This window comes from Mesoplodon mirus (genome assembly GCF_964341445.2).
Source record: "Mesoplodon mirus genome assembly, chromosome: 8".
Classification (NCBI taxonomy): Eukaryota; Metazoa; Chordata; class Mammalia; order Artiodactyla; family Ziphiidae; genus Mesoplodon; species Mesoplodon mirus.
Genome location: NC_138984.1, coordinates 95,529,548 through 95,545,330, shown reverse-complemented (window position 1 = coordinate 95,545,330; position 15,783 = coordinate 95,529,548). Strand labels below are relative to the sequence as shown.

General features: G+C 37.8%; 1 protein-coding gene across 4 annotated transcripts in view; it reads left to right on the top strand.

The window, feature by feature from the left end:
* The window catches only part of CERKL (CERK like autophagy regulator), a gene marked incomplete at its 5' end in the record, with an annotated part of 157,365 nt that overhangs the window by 1,167 nt on the left and 140,415 nt on the right, over window positions 1–15,783 (top strand). The gene's annotated exons all lie outside the window — the stretch shown is intronic.

The window sequence follows — 15,783 nt, the reverse complement described above, 5'->3', positions numbered from 1 at the left end:
ACTTAACTAAAACTGCTTTTGACTTTAATTAAAAATGCTTTCAGGTGTGTTGAAAACCAAGTTGTGGAGTATTTTCTAGAACCTTTGAGTTAAAAGCTAGGGATATGGACATAGTTATTCTGTTTAGTTTTTAAGTCTGCTTGAATTTGGGGACATAGAAGTTTACCATTAGAGTTTAAATTGGCCTACAAGAGTCGATTTAACCTACAATGAAGCTGAAATACTATAGGAATAAAATGAGACATCGTGCAACGAGAGGTATTCAAATCAGTGTTGCAATACTGGTACACGAAAAGTCAAGTAATGGCATGAAAACAAAAAATGCTCTTTTATATACTGAGTGGTGATGGAGGAAAAATAGGCTTAATTAGCATTCCTGGCTGTAGAGTTTAAAAAGACATCCCGACAGTTATAACTCTAAAGGTTGCAAGTGTTGATCTTTAATTTTGACCTAAAACACTTTGGTTTTCTTTTCCTTCATTTAGATATACCACCCTTTCTTTGTAACTAACACCTAGTATGCAAACCACTTTGGGCCCCGAACATTGGAGGTCCAGAAACCTAGCACCTTAGTAAGCACTTCTATTTGTAGAAGGAACCAAGAGATGTTTTACTTAGTAAAATAATAAGAGTGGGAAAAGAAAAGGAGGTATTGAGAGATATGTTTAAATATGAGAAATACTCTCTGATGTGGAATTAGTTTAGATGTGCATGGTAAAAGACAAATGAAATGGGTCCAGAAAATGGAGGAAGAACTACATTAAGGTTGCCATACTTGGGAGGACGTGGTGTGGGAGGATGTAGTGGAGGAGACCATGTCTGTTGCTCCTTGGCCGGTGCCTGGCTGTTCCAGGAAAGGGTAGGGGTGGGGTCGGATTGCTGGGCATTATTAGATCATATGAGATGTTTGCAAGACCACTCAGTTTTTAAACCTCATAGTGCCTTAGTAGCTGTTTTGTTTTTTGTTTTTCTTTTTAAAATAGGCTTTATTTTTAGAGTAGTTTTAGGTTCACAGCAAAATTAAGCAGAAGGTGCATATACCCTCTGCTCCCCACACATGCATAGCCTCCCCCATTATAAATATTTCCCACCAAGGTGGTACCTTTGTTAAAACTGATGAACATTGACACATCATTATCATCCAGAGTCCATAGTTTACATTAGGGTTCACTCTTGGTGTTCTGCATTCTATGGGTTTTGGCTTATTTATAATGACATGTAGTGGGATTCTCCAGAGAAATAGAACCTTGAAAAAAATACACAGTACAATATATATTTGAGGAGATTTATTACGGGAATTGGAGATTATGGGATTATGGAGGCTGAGATATGCCACTCTATGCCATCTGCAAAATGAAGAACGAAGGAAGATGGTTGTATAATTCAGACCAAATCTGAAGGCCTGAGAACTGGGGGGAACTGATGGTGTAGCTCCCAGAGACGGGATCTACATGAGAAGAGGGAAGATGTTCAGGACATCTGTTTTGTTTACTCTCAGTGCTTTGAAGAGTGCCTGACATAAACATTTGTTACATGAATGAATTTGTTAACTGGTCTCATGAACTTTAGTTTTGCCCATTGCATTATAATCTGATTACTACACTGCTACTTAATAGTGACTTCTCATCACCTGTAAGAGTATCCCCCTCCCCTTTTGTTAAAGCATTAGAACTCTTTTTACAGAACATTCTTCAGCTAATGTTGGCCTACTTCTCCATTGTTAGCATCATGGTGAGAAGGTTCCATCTTGCTCAGCTGTAAGATGGAAAAAGAAAGCAATCTATGACCAGGGCATAGATTGACCAGTACGTCACATCTGTAAGCAAACTGTATACACAAAAGGGCATCATCCATTCAGAAAATATCTTCATTATTGCCTGCTATGGTGCCTAATGATCTTTCTGTTGGAATCTCAAATTACAGTCATTTTACTTGTGGAATCGTATGAGTTTATTCATGTTAATTACCAAGTTAGCTCTCTGTGCTCTAGGAAAGAGCGAAACCTTTCATGAAGAAATGGGAGAGGGGTCAGATGAGGATTTTAAGGCCAAATGAGAGAGGTCAGGCAGGTCTGGGTCATGGGACCCTGTCTAGGCAGAGCAGGCCACAGTGTTGTTAGCCCCCTACATGGTGCCTGGGACCAGGCGTAAGGTGTCAAAAATTGAGAAGGGACTCAGAAAGGGGGTATGGGCAGATGCCATAGACCAATATGTGTATTTTGTCATTTAGCCCTTAGCTTGTTACTGGATCAGATATTTTCAGAGTTCAACATTTTCAAAATTATCACTGATGGCCTGTTGGCATTGTTCTAAATCTCAACCGAGGACAGACTTCTAGGAACGTGCGCTTACCAAGTGGTAAACTTCTATTTGAAACGTTAGATGGAAGCAGAAGGTACAAGCATTTTTGTGTATCCCCAATGCAGAATCTGCTTACTGTACTGTGAGACCTGGTTATGAAATTTTCCCATAAAGGAAAAGCTACTGATAGGGAGAGTCAGTAATGCATAGCATTAGACTGTGTTAAGCTCATATTTTAGTACACTTAAGAATGATTAGGGCTTCCCTGGTGGCGCAGTGGTTGAGAGTCCGCCTGCTGATGCAGGGGACGCGGGTTCGTGCCCCGGTCCGGGAAGATCCCACACGACGCGGAGCGGCTGGGTCCGTGAGCCACGGCCGCTGAGCCTGCGCGTCCGGAGCCTGTGCTCTGCAACGGGAGAGGCCACAACAGTGAGAGGCCCGCGTACTGCAAAAAAAAAAAAAAAAAAAAAAAAGAATGATTAATTTAGGGGTCTCTATGACTGGAATGCCAAATGCCCACAAGTCTCTGTTATCTCACACTGGGCACCTTTATCATTTACTAATGAATAGCACCTTGAAGTATGAAAAGCACTACAGGATCTTTTACAGGCTCCCCACTCTGGCTGTCTGTAATCTCCCATCTGGTGTAGGAAGGGTTTCAGGAGTGGGCACCAAGGGGCCTGAGGTCTTGTCTACAACTAACGGGTGTAACTGACTTAAGGCAAGTCATTTAACTGCTCTGAGTGACAGTTCATTCATCTGCAAAATGAGGCATTTACATTATATGATCTCTAAGAACCATCAACTCTGTGAAGTTGCATTTTAAAGGAAATACCTATTTTTATAGACTTTTGGTGTTAGGACATCGTAATAAACCTGAGTAAAGTTTTAATGATCAGCTGCCAGGTGTGTGTGGAAGACTTGTATTTTACACCAACGCTTCACAGCCCTAATGAATTTCTAATTAGAAGAACCGCCTGGGAAATAACGGGCCAAGTTTCTCGCTCCCCTTCCCTAGCTTCAAGACACAATAATGAGAGGTAGGCAGTCACCTCAGCACAGGTTCTGTCTTTGGAAAGGAAGAAACCACTTTCTGATAGAAAATAGTGGTGTAAGGCTAGTCATGAGCAGATTTTTCATGATGGACAAAAGGACTAGCTTATCTTTTCTTCAATTTCATTTCCTGTACCCTCTTATTAAATTTCAGGGCAAGGATCTTACAATATGTTCGATTAGCATGAGAATGTTATGTTCTAAATATTTTTAAAAGTACAGTGAAGTTTTCAAATCTTAGTTATGGTTTACAATCCTCTTATTATTCTTAGACTTACTACCTCAGGTTACACCATTTCATGTTGGGTTTTTCCAAAGGATTATTCCTACCACGACTTTGAGCTCAGCTTAATTAGAGCAGTAACCAGAAAAATCTGAAAAAGCTGGGCTTCAAAATAAGGTCTTGAAAGTGTTTCTTTTATAAGGGAGTTCATGATTTTCTTGTCCTTTAAGTTTATATAGACATTCATTTGCTGGAAACTTTGCAACGTGAAAGGTAATGTGGAAAAATGTGAAAATGAGAAAAAAACCAATCAATTTTAAAACAACAAGAGTTAGTGATTACATGGGACTTAGCAGAGCCGGGTCCATTCTAAGTATTAATCTGCCTAAGCTGTTTGGGAACAGATGTACGTGAAACAGATCCCAGGCTTCTGTTGTGTATATCCAAAGTGAGACATCTGTCGGTAAACCGTTGGTCAGAAATAATGGAAGCAGGGGTTAAACCCCGAAATGACCCATTACTCATGTGAATTATTGAAGGACTAATTACTCAGTAAAACATGATGCTTTGATTCACCAGTCTACATATGAAGAAGAAAAATACTTCTTTAAAAAATTATTAGTGTATTCCTAAGCTGTCAAATTTGAAGGAATTTTTAAAAGCTGGGTGTGAAAAATCAAGCTTACCAGGCAACTGCATGTAATGTTTATAACGTTTTTAAATACTTTGACAGGTCTGTTATCCTATTGTATAAATACTGTATAAAGCTCATATTGTATAAATATTAGCTTTTTCTTAAATTGGTCCACACAGGAAAACAAAATATAGAATGAATCTCTAAGCATGACTGTTTAGTTAAACTCTCTGCACTAATGGAATGCTCCGCATGTGCTCTGTCCAGTACGGTGGCCACCAGCCACTTGGGGCACGTGAGGACCTGAAATATGGCTAGTGTGACTGAGGAACTGAATATTAAATTTTATTTAATTTTAATAAATTTAATAGCCATATGCAGCTAGTGGCGATCGCGTTGGACAATGTAGCTCTAATGCATAGACCCACGAAGAGTTGAAAATGTTTATTCCCTTTATTCCCAGGCATGGGTTTGCATCTTTGTCGTAAGGTACAGTTTTCAGTAATTAATCTCAACATAGAACTGATATGACCATATAATCTGAGCTGCCGATTTAAAGATAACACAACTGAGTCCAGAGATGCCCAAGTGGCAGAACCCTTTAACATACTTTGTGAGTACAAAAAAATGCTTTTGTTATTGTGAATTAATTGGCTGACAGTAAAATTGAAGTCTTGTCTGTTAAAACCATAGTCTTATTCCTCACGGTCATGATTTATTTATACTATAATTTGGCAAAAAATCTGTTTCTTACTATAGGGATAGTAAATTTGAAATAACTGTCCTAGCCTGCATACCGTGACCCCATGAAAGTCTGCATCCCAGTGTTGTTCATAAATATACCACAGCCATGTGGCACCATCTGAAGACAAACACTTTTAAAAACTGGTCTACTTTTGTGTCCCCTTCCTCTTGGTCTCTTCCACGTGGGGGTATTTGAGGCTGCAACTGGCACAAAAATATCCTCCTGGAAGTGGGGAATGGTACTTGCATTGAAGGCGAGGGACGTACAAACTGCAAATCAGATAAACTGGATCAAGGTCGGTAGAGGCTGATCCAGATGGGATCCGCCATAGCAGGAGGACCTGAAGTGAACTGCAGGAGCTAAAGAACCAAAGAGGGGCTTCCCTGGTGGCGCAGTTGTTGAGAGTCCGCCTGCCGATGCAGGGGACACGGGTTCGCGTGCCCTGGTCCGGAAGGATCCCACATGCCACGGAGCGGCTGGGCCTGTGAGCCATGGCCGCTGAGCCTGCGCCTCCGGAGCCTGTGCTCCGCGATGGGAGAGGCCACAACAGTGAGAAGCCCGCGTACCGCAAAAAAAACCAAAACAAACAAACAAACAAAAAGAACCAAAGAGCCAAGGCAGTAGATAATAAGGATCAACAGATAGGTTGCGTACACAGGAGGATGCTATTGCCTAGATTGGACTTTTTTTTTTTTTACGTCTTTATTGGAGTATAATTGCTTTACAATGGTGTGTTAGTTTCTGCTTTATAACAAAGTGAATCAGTTATGCATATACATATGTTCCCATATCTCTTCCCTCTTGCGTCTCCCTCCCTCCCACCCTCCCTATCCCACCGCTCTAGGTGGCCACAAAGCACCGAGCTGATCTCCCTGTGCTCTGCGGCTGCTTCCCACTATCTATCTACCTTACGTTTGGTAGTGTATATATGTCCATGCCTCTCTTTCGCTTTGTCACAGCTTACCCTTTCCCCTCCCCATATCCTCAAGTCCATTCTCTTGTAGGTCTGTGTCTTTATTCCTTAGACTGGACATTTTTGTGCCCTCTGTAATTTGGGAAATTACATCCTTGTTTAAAGGGCCAGGGATATAGAATATATAATTCATTGTGATCTCAGTACTAGAATGCTCATTTTGAACCTTATTGCTAATCTTGCCTAGTCCGTTAGTTGACTAGGTTATTAGATTACATTTCAAATATTGACAAATCTACAAACATCATCAAAGTCCTCAGCATAGGCCTCTCTAATTCCTTCCATATGACTGTATTCCTGCCCGAATTTTAGAAGTACTATGCCAGTGATGGGGGTAGTGTATGCTGAGCAAGTGAGTTCTGGTCGTGTATGTGGTGGGCAAAGGGAAGAAACTCTTGGTAGCCATGGCTTTTTATATGCTCTTGTGTTTTCCAAGACCAGTAAGTGACGAGTTAAAAGGGAAAGTTGGGAGGGAAATGGAGTTTGAAGGAAATTAAACCTTCTGCTGACTTTTGGCATGTGAACTAGAAGTCGAGGACCCTTAGTACAATGGGCGCCAGAATCCAGAGACAGGCAGGCAAGCAGGTGGGCAGGTATGCACACATTAAAAAACATTTGGCATAGTGCTATGGACTTATGGTAAACCTACAGATAAGTCTAAAATAATGTACCAGCTGGCATCGGGGAATTCCTATGTACATTCCAAGATTTTCATCAGAAACAGTGTTCTGGAAACTACTGCTGCTGCTATGCATCGGTGTCCAGTGTTTGACTGAAAATAGTGAACATTTATTGATATTTACCCTGCCAGGTCCTATGCTAAGTGTCTTATCTTGTTTACTCTTCCCAACAAGACTATGTAGTCCAGATAGGATTTTTATTCCTAGGGCCCAGAGATGACGTTCCTTGTCCAAGGTCATGCTAGTAATGGAGTTGCTGGGATTCCAAGCCAAGCACCCTGACTCCAGAGTCTACACTGTACCCAGGAGGTTATGCTGTTTCCTCAGTCCAGTAAGAAAGAGTTCTCCCTAATGCCTTCAAGAGTCTGTGTGATGTCCGAGTTACTGACAGTGTAACATCATGGTCCAAACCAAAACAATAAACTTTTTTTTTAATGGTAAAACATTAAAAGTTTTATTTTCATATCTAGAATAAGAATTAGATAGTAATGCCTACCATCTCCACTATTAATATTGCTCTAGAAATAGCACATGAAATTTGACATGAGAAATGATAATTTAAGGGGTAAATCAAAATAATAAACCTTAATACAACAAAATCATCTGACTTCTTTCAGACCTTCATGACAGTTCCACGGTAGAGGGCATGTTCCACTTCTCTTGCCACTTCTGCTTCCTGAGTAAATGACCAAATGGGACAGACAAAGTTTTCTAAACCTAATATTTTTATTGTGGAAAACACCAAACATACCCAAATGTAGAAAGAATAATATAATAAGCCTCCATGTCCAACCCAATGAGTGGTGAGGCTCTATGTGACATGTTGAGTTTAAACAGTTTTCAAGGCCAGTCTTATTCCATCTATGCCCTACCCAGTTCCCTCCATCTGGAATAATCAGGAGCAATCCCTAGACATCATATAATTGCACCTATAAACATCTTACATGTATCTCTAGGAGATAAGGATTAAAAAAATATAGTACACAATATGATCCCCAGTACAGTCACTATACCACTATTCCATTTAAAATAATCCTCTGTATCCTTAAATATTCAGTTAGTGTTCATTGTCTCCTGATTGTTTCTTTCTCTTTTTTATATAAATCAACATTTAAATAAGGTCCATATTGCAGTTGGTTACTATGTCTTTTATATCTTCGAATCCACAGATTCCTCTCCATTTTTTATTTTTTCCTTATAACTTATTTTCTGAACAAACTGGGTTGTCTGGGCTGTAGTTTTTCATAGGAAAATGAAAGGTTTGTTGGGGGTGAATGCCTGTGAAAGATAAAAGGGGCAGGAAGCAGGTTGGGAGGGATAACCTTCAGACTGTGATGCCAGTCTGACACTTGTAAAGAGGGGATGAAGCAGGCAGGGTCAGGGAGAACCTCAGTCTATGGTGCTTATCTCATAAAGTCTTTGTGTACCTATGGTGAGATCTTGGGAGAAAAGATTGCTCATTAGGAGTCCTGTCTTAGGCAGAAATGGCCAAATCTAGTTGTGTTCAGTCATAGACTGGGGGCTGCCTGGGAAGAGTGACGTTGACTTGGATCCTAAAGGCACCAGTAGCTGGAGGCTGTCAGCTAACTGCATTCATTGCAGCAGAAAAGCAAGTTCTTAAAGAGAGAAACCACAGCATCCACAGTGACCAATAACGTTTATTATTATCATTATGAGCTCAGTTATTTAAATATATTAAATATATTTCAGTTCACAGCGATGACTGTTCTTACTAATTCTCAGACTGCCCCAATTCTGGATTTTTGGACCAATGGGAACCCCTTCAGGCTGACTTCTGAGACCTTTTGACATTCTCTCAGCTGTCTCTGTTAGCTTCTTTGCTTTCTGGAATGGCAAGATATTCCAGACTCATCTTGAACATTTTATGCCTATCATCAAGGAAGCCTAATTTTTAAAATTGACTAATGGTATTTAGATACCACAATTTGAGCACCTGTGTGCTCATTGCTAGAACTTCCCTTATATGGTCCTGTTTCCTAGGTCTTTCTGAAAGCAGAGCTAGGAAGTATGTATTTTTTTTCTGAAAGCAAAAAATGCACCATGGAATCATGCTGTTATTTCCAGTAAAAGTTCAAGACTGAAAGGTTTTTACTTCGTCTTCTTGCTCCTACCCTTAAAATCCTGTGTTCTGACTGCAACAGTATCATTACTGATTTGCCTTATCCTGCAATAAATGTACATCACAGAATACCAACACCAATGCCACCATCAATAATATAATTAATCAGAGCCATTTAAGATCGTTCTGTAATATTTTGTTGTAGCTCTTAGGGACATACCACTTAGAGTATATGCTATGTGTAGTCAAATTACTATGTCTTAAAGACACTTGGAATCATTCCTATCTGTGATGTTATGCCTCCAACTCAATATGCAGAATTATTTGTTTCATTTTTGCTTTTATTTTGGGGCATTGCTCTTTTTAATCCAATTTTGTTTTGTAATTATATAAAATATTTATATGGTTCCAAAATCAAATCCACTAAACAAGCTATATCCTGGGAAGTATAATTTTTATCTGTGCCTCTTCTACCCTTTCTCTTCCTTCCTATTATTGGTAAGCCTTTTTAATTTTTTTGGTTTATTCTTATATAGCAAACATTTACATATATTATTCTCCTTACCTCACCCCTACCCATCTTCTTAAGTGCTTGGTAGTGTGCCATATATACTTTTTGCACTTTGATTTTTTTTTTAATTAACAGTATACCTGGTATATCACTTGATAGAGGTATATAGCGAGAATCATCATTTCTTTTTATATCTGCACAATAATCTATTGTGTACTATAGTTTATTGAACCATCTTTCTATAGAAAGACTTGGGTTGTTTCCAGTCATTTTTGCTATTGCAAATAGTGGTGTAGCAAAAAAAAACCTTGTCATGTCTTTTTTTTTTTTAGTGTATTTTTGGAATAAATTACTAAAATTTATTTTGGAATAAACTACTAAAATCCTAGAAGTGGGATTGTTGACTCAAAGAATAAATATCTGTATAATTTTTAATAGACTTACTTTTTAGAGCAGTTTTAGGTTCACAGCAAAATTGAGGGAAAGGTACAGAGGTTTCCCATCTACTTTCTGCCTATATAATTTTGCTAAATATTTCCAAGTTCCCTCAAAAGGATTGTGCTGTTTTGCTTTACTATTGTCATTGTATGAGGGTACCTGTTTCTGTGCAGTTTCTTCAAAAGAGTATATTTTCAGATCTTGTTTTAAAAAACCAATCTGAGATAAGAAATGGTATCTCGGCATAATTTTAACTTGTATTTTCCTCTTTAAATAATTCACTTTTTTAGCTTATTCCTCCTAATATTAGGGAGCAACTATTATGTGCCAGGGTATCTGATAGGTTTCAGGGATGCTACACTCAATTTGACACAATTTCTGTTTCAAAGTTTTCACAATCTGCAGGGAGACTTATCAGCAAAATAACTAGGTAGTCTATTTTATGTGCCATTGAGGTATTACTTACAAGGCTTTATAAAGAACCAAGGAAATGTAGCTAAAGGAGAAAATCATTTTGTTTGAGTGGGCTGGGGGGTGGTCAGGGAAAGCTGCAGAGGGGTGTAAGGGTAAACTTGAATGTGGGCCTTGAAGCATGATTAGGAGTTGGCAGCACAAAAGAACAAGGAAACCATTATAGGAAGTAATATTTTGGAAAAATCAGGAAAGAATGCTTTGAACTTTGTGGAAAATAAGACCATAGCCTGTGGGGAGAGTGTATGTTAATGGGAGACGATGACAGTCCTTTGTGTAAGTCAATAGTTTGCGTGGGGCCTTGAATATCATGCCAGGAAATTGGTGTCTTAAACTGAGGGTTGAGTAAAGGGTGGCAAAGGCCGAGTGTCAGAGGATATCAAGTTTTTGTTTTTTAAAGTAAGTGAGTTTGGGTTTCAGAAAGACAACCATGGGGGTAGGATGGATTATAAATGGAGTCCATTTCAGTGGCCAGTACCCCAGAAGATCCAGGAGGTGGTGTGTAGTTGGCAGGGAGAATGGAGAGGAGAGGTGAGGCCAGGTGCAAATGCATATTGTCAAAGATAGAACCTGGAGGTTGTGGGGTTTGGGGGAAAGGGAAGAAACAATGGTGAAGCTGAGATTTTTAGCTTGGACAATGAAATGGATAGTGGACACAGCTAAAATTGCTTCCTATTTTGCCAATCTAAGAATTATCTCACTTGAAATGTATTCTACCAAGAATCAGATATGCCAAGACTAGCAAAATGTCCAAACAGAAGGGAAATGGAAAGCTTGAAGAATGCATAAGCTTGAGAAATTGCTCTTGAAGGATTATAAGTTGAACCCTATCAAGTTTAAGATCTATGTTTTCCATGAGCCTCGGGCTCTCCTTCTGTGCCCTTTCTTACTAGGTTGGGGCTACTTTGGAAAAAAGAGTTTAAAACTATTTTCAGAAAACACTATTCATTAAAAATTGGTAAATAAAGTTATGATCTTTGTACAACCATAATGTTTAGGTATTATTGAAATGTAAAAAAACAGTGAAGTAATTTTAAATGTCAATTTTTATATGTATAAAAACTGTTTCTATATCATTTTAAACTAAAAAAATTCATTTATTTCATGAAATCTTTGTGTCTAATGCAAATAATATTTGTTCCAAATTAAACTTTCAAACTTAGTAAAATGTTACAAACATAATTCAAAGTATTTTCTAGTGCCCATCTGTGCAGGAAGAATAGGATCAATAAAATTGAACAACTGTTAGAGTGTACTGGTTTCCTTATATTTTAGGCATGTTTTCATGTACTGAAAGTGTAAAGTCTAGATAGTATGTTTTGTTGTGGTTTTCATTATACAGATGAAAACTTGTTACAGTTGAAATCTTGGTGAATATAATGCATTTTTGAAGTCCCATTCATAGCCCACTTATTTTAGATAATATTTAAATATTTAAACTAAATAATGTGGATACATTTTTGTCATGAGATTTGATTTATAATACACTCATTTTAAAAGTAAAAATACATCCTTCTCTAAAAATCATTATTTCCATTTCTTTGAATTAGCATTTTTCATATTTTGGGAAAAAATATCTTGATATCCTAGCTTCTGAATGGAAGACAAATCTATCATTTTCCATATTGTTTGGATGTTTTACACTGGGACCAAACCTACTCTGTTACTGAGCTTCATGCCATGGAAACATCTTATGGGGGAACCTCTTTTACTCAAATCTTCTTGGTACTTGAATACTTTGTTAGGTGCGTACAGACTCACTTGCATCCAATTCATCTGCATGGGAAGATATGTACATTGAAATTCTAAGTGCTTTTTCAAATCTAAATTTCCTAGAGCGCAGCATGAGTCCCAACAATGTAAAGCTATGAAATGCCTTTTCATTTTGACTTTTCAAAGACCTTCATTCATTAACATTTAATTAGCATCCGTTCGTTGTGTACATTGTATACTTCGGGGTGATATGACTAGTAACAAGGAATATTCTAGAGGATCTTAGACTTCTGAGATTGAAGCTGATAATACACTTACTAAATTATGTGCTGCTTTACATTAAAAAGATTCAGCAGTTACCTATTTCTTTACTGAGTATAGGACACCAGGTTGAAACCATTGATTTTGAAGTGAAGAATTCTTGGTTATATTCTAAACTAACCAAGTATTATCATTAGCTTTGAAAATAACAACTATCTTCAGTATTCTAGGGTAGAATGAAGAAAACCCATGTTGGAGGCCATAGAAAAACTTTAGTATTTTTATTTGGTTAATATTCTGTCTTTATGAGAATCTCAATAAAATCAGTTAAATGGAAACTCAGAAAATTCAACATACTGTCTATCACGTTCAGTTTACTGTTAAATAAAATTATTCCCTGGATATAACCTTCTAATTTTATTTTTTCACCTTAATGAAAGCACTGGTCATTATTGCTGCCACTGATGCTCTTTTGTCTGCACATACTGTTGCAACATAATGTGTTGTGCATTTGATACGGATATTACCATATTGCCATAAGGAGCTGCTATTATTTTAGACACCAACTGATTCCATGATAGTGTCAGATTTCTTTAACATATGCTTATGTTTTTGTACAAATGACCCCAAGAAACATCTGCTAGTTTTGTGGTGATATCTACAGTTTCTTTTTTAGAATTTGACCTGTCAGTCACTTTTTAATGTGAAATCTACAGTATTTCATTAGAATAAGCTCACTTTCTGTTTTTTTATTACTGATATTAATTAACAACATTTTGACTCAACTTTATGACATAATTCAGAAAGTAATTGAACTGCCTGTGCACATTATTTTAAAAATCTCTTTTCATGATTGTGTCATTGATACTTTAAAATAGAAAAGTGCCCTTTTAATGGATCCTTTAGCATCCAAAATTTTAGGTCCCAAATTGCTTTCTAATGGTTCTGAAATTATTCTTTAATTTTACAAAAGTGTGCAGTAGTTGTGGTGTATCATTGGTCCATTCATATCCTTTGCTAATTGCTAATCTTCAATGGATGTGTAAGGGCAGACAAAGGAAAAGGAAATGAACTTTCAATAAAGTTGTGAAATCTTTCCTCTAGGAGATTGGAAAAACTTTAGAGAACATAAGCCAATGATTATGTTACGGGTGGGATCCCTTCTTTTACTTGATTTGGTATGAACTTGACTAAGAAGCAATGGTCACAGATTCCCGTTGTCTGGCATTTTCTTTCCTGTTTTCCTCTCTGTTTCCTCAAATGTCTTTCTTAAGTCATAGCTACTTATTCAAAGAAAGCAATATGACCATGTACTCATGGTACTTAAACAAACCTGGAACATCAACAAAATGAAAACAGGACTTTGAATAGCAATATGTGTCCATATTTTCCAGTGGAAAATATATAAATAGATTTTTCCAACTCCTTTTATTGTATCAGAGGACATTGTCTGTAAAATTTTGTGTTACCTACATACTTGATACCAACTCTAAACCCAATAAAGTAAATATACATGAGGTATAGTCCTTAATCTTGCCTATGTTATTAAGATAATAGAACACTCAGTTTTATTTTCTACTCATCTGCTTTCTATGTATCAGCTGTTGCACTCCTTCAGACTCTAAGCGTGTCATCATTTATATCTCCATGCTCATTCAGTAGCCCTTGCTGCTCTTATTCTCTCTTTGTCCCTTGGGTAACTTATGTCATTAGGACAACCTTCTGTCTCCTGCTTACCATCTCTTGGCTGAAACTGAGCTGATGCCCTTGCCAGGTACCTTAGGTGCTGGACCTGCTGGGGTTCAGCTTTGGCCTTGGTGATGTCTGTGTGCCTTCCGTGCCAAAACTCAATTCTGTGAGGGGTGACAGGATGACTGAAATCTTTAGTTTCAGTGATAAAGCCCAAATGAGGCTGTATTGAATACCTAAATAGCTTTCTCTTAGGTCTGAAATAGGAGAGCCAGGAGCCTCAATGTCCCTTGAGAAGGAAAGATTTCCCTCAGCCTTCTGGGCTCAACACTGAACCATTTAAGTGGGTTAGTGGGCTGGACCCAAAGGGGGTGTAATTTCCTCAAATAGTGTTTTAGTTTTGCTCTGTGTACCATGGGAGTAGAACCAACTAAGGGAAGTCCCTAATGACTTTTCTTGTCTCTTGTAGGGCAGGCTATTTACTTTAAGTCATGGCTTCTTACCCCTCTGACACCTCTACCCTATGCAAGGCACTGGAGGAACCATGGGGATGGGGGAAGATATTCATGAAAAGGGTTTTCAGGTACTGGGTATATCTGGAGTCCTATTTGAAGGATAAAGACTATTTAGCAATTATCATTTTAATACTTATCACTGCCTATACTTTTTGTTGTTAGTTTTTAGTACAGAGAATTTTGTCATACTGTCAATGGTGAAGTGGAGTGGGAAACAAAATGAAATCTATTTTCATTAACTTCCTGTGGTGTCTGGTATGATATCGTGAACAGGTGGACTCATAATTGTTTACTTGATGCTCTTTTTAAGAAGTCAATTATATCATGGGAAATTGAAGAATAGCAAAATTAATTTGTTGAAGCATTCTTTAGGAAATCTTGCATGCATGTTCACTAGAGAAACATGGGGCTTCTCCCTTAAAGGACAAGGCTTTGTTTTGTTTCTAATAAGACACACTCTTTATAATTAAAACAAAATCCCAGTGTTAAGGGATTACTGTTTTAAATAATTGGATTTCTTTCCTTTGTTTCCCTGATCCCTATATATGAGAATAAATCTAATGGTGTCTTTGGCTAATACATATTTCCAAATTAAATAGTTCTGTTAACCACTGAATTTTAATAATGCCTCTCAAAGTTTACAGATGATAATATAGAAACCAATGTAATATCAGGAACTTATTTTAGATTTGGGAAAGGCAAAGATACAGAAACTAATTAAGAACAACAGAAGCTGTGGAAACTTTCTTTTTAAATGATGATATATTGATATTCACATAAATTATTAAAAAATATAAACAAACTATTTGTATAATTTTATTTAACTCTGCTATCAAAATACTAAATTCAGTACCACATATTTTTAATTTCAGACAGATGCTTTCATGAAATGGTATTTTAATACCCTGAAGATGGTTTAGCTTAAAAATGGTTAGGGTTAAAATGATATAGGAGAAAAGTAAAATGTAAATGTCTCGTTGTTACTTTCAGAAAAATTCCCAGAATAAGCTCTGTCCCCCTTTCTTTCTCTTCTCTTTTTGATTTCCATACTCCAGAGCCCTTTTCTGAGACTCTTAAATCATGTGTGAGTGCAGGAGAGGACAAGCATTAGGGTGAGTGGTAAGAAGGGGGAGCATTTTGCTTGGGGCAAACTCTTCCTCCATATGGGACCTTCTTAAAGCCCTCCCTCAGCCCCTTAAATCAGAACTTGAGCTCCCAGGCAAGAGCTGTGTTAGGAGCAGCATTAGCAGGAGACTGGGGGTGTGGGTGGGGGTGGGGAGGTGTGGTGGTAGATGGAGGGCCCTTTTTCTAGTTGGTCACTTTTGGACTTTGGTGAACCTTTTCAAACTGACCTGTTTCTCCACTTAATCCTGAGTCAGTCTTGACCCTTAACTTTTCAGGTGTAGCCATGCTGGGTCCTCCTAAGTTTTGAAGCTCAAGGAGGAAGTGTTTCTGGTTCCAGTACAAACTTTTAAAGAACCAGTGGGAGCAAAAATG